Here is a 2,187-nt window from a genome sequence, read left to right as displayed (position 1 = left end):
CCTTCCACTGCATATTGCCATCTCGCTCGCTGTGGTTGGCAACATATCACATTTCAAAGCCTACTAATTTAACAATATTCTCATTAATGCGAACACGGCAAAGGGGCGGGAATGGAATCGATTGGGACTAGTAATCCGCATTTTGTTACAATTTACGACCTCATCCCCTCTCTCTTTCTAACGCTATTTACCCATCTCGTTTACTCTGTTTGTTGTAGCGATTTTCAACAGATATCGTCGAAAGAAACAACATAATCAGGGAATCTGAATCTTAGTCCGATTCCGATTCCAAATGCGAATCCGAGATCGGGGGTTGTTTGCCTCGAAATTAGAAAATCGTTACAGTCTTCCGTCTGTGTGTGATTTTTCTTTTATTGTTATTTTGCACATTTGTCTGCTGTTTTCCTGCTGGGCTTGTTTGAACAAGTTTGCGTATAAATATTATATATGTATTTGCCCATCAGCTTATCTCCGATCGTAACTCGATACATTTTTACATATTACCGAAGGATGGCAGCAAACGGCAGAAAAACAAAAGCCAACCATGTCGGAAGGTTGGGAAACAACACCCTACTCCCTGGGGTATTATGTTTTATAATCCGCCTGATTCATATACCCGTTCCCAATTTTCCTGGGGAGCGAACTATGGCCATTGCGAATAATGTGGTCAGCGAACTTAATTGCTGTAGGCACAACTATGCAAATTACTAATGGAAAAGAGACGGGTAGATGCGAAGGTTAATCAAGATCTTATGACTGAATATGACAAGCAACGAAATACAATTTGAACAGATAAATTCCCTTAATTCAAAACACAAGAAATGGTTTTGAAATCGGAATAAGATGAATCAAATAATGGGCTCTCTAGAAGATAACTTTTGGGTCATCTATCTGCAACACATCGGAAGCTAAAAAATTGGAAAGCATTGAAAAAGTGTTCGAAAAAAAACGAAAATAAAGTTATTATAATGTGCTAAAAATCGGTAAAGAATTGAACAAATTCATACGTTGGTATCGTAGTTTGTATGCATTTTTCAATAGATTTTAAAATCCTAACTAAAACCAGAAATAATGGATTCCCTTATGCACTCCGATTAGTCAATACAAAGTAATAAGATTTATGATCATTCAGAAGCTTCGAAACCTTATTGAGAAAACTTCTTACAATGTTGCAAGTGGCGAGCATGTTTTTGTGTACGCTCTCTGCATTTGAAAATTTTCAATTAAAATTGAACGTGATTGAAAATGATGAAAGTGCGAAGTGGCAAAAACCAATTTCTCAGCACAGTGCGCGATAATTGCAACCAACTACGAGCGGGTACCTCCGATTTGTGCCCCCGACTGTTGTGGGATGCGCTGCCAAATGCTGGTGCCGCATAATACAAAACTTTATTTATGGCAAAGCAGTGGCAGGCAACAAGCTGCCTGTATCCGTATCTCCTTACACCGAGAAAAAAAGCAAATTAAAATATACAAAATATAAAAATAATAAATATATAAAATACATTTTTAATAAAAGTTAAATGATAAGTAGTAGTTTTTAGTTAAAGCATATGCCGTTTCGTCTAATTGAAACAATCCAAGACAGACTTTTATAACTAGTATTAAATACCTATATTCAAATATACAATCATTTCTCTATTATTAATTTAAAATTTTTAAACAGATTTTCCTTTTTGCATATACAAATAATTTGTTTTTGGGCGAGTGAATAAATTAGGTTATTAGGCCTCTACAGATTTTTTCAGTATCACAAATTTTCAACGCCATGAAATATACCTTGCCTTAAGTTCTCATAACTTATGTTAACTTTTAACTTATATTTACAAATGGTTATACTAATAAAAGTATATACTTGAGGGTAATAAAAATCTCGTTAGATAGCTAAACAAAATTTGCTTCTCTTTAATAAATTGCGTTTGAAAGTTTTTCCGTTGAGATTTCATCGTTGAACAATAGCTCAATTCTGCACAGTGCATCTTTACTTGTATCTTCATTTGGCAACAGCACAATTTTCCGCGCAACAAATGAGAGTGTAAATTTGCGTGTAAACACTCGGGTCACCCGCTGACACACGATAGAGGAACTGAGGAGCTGGAAAGCGAGGATCAGGGATCGCGAATCGCGGATCTCGAATCTCGAATCTGGGAGCAATCCACTGGACTGCGGACTGGACAGGTAAACTAG

This window comes from Drosophila rhopaloa, unplaced genomic scaffold (assembly GCF_018152115.1).
Source record: "Drosophila rhopaloa isolate 14029-0021.01 unplaced genomic scaffold, ASM1815211v1 contig_2, whole genome shotgun sequence".
Taxonomy (NCBI): Eukaryota; Metazoa; Arthropoda; class Insecta; order Diptera; family Drosophilidae; genus Drosophila; species Drosophila rhopaloa.
The sequence above is the reverse complement of the archived record's forward strand: the minus strand, read 5'-3'. Positions refer to the sequence as shown.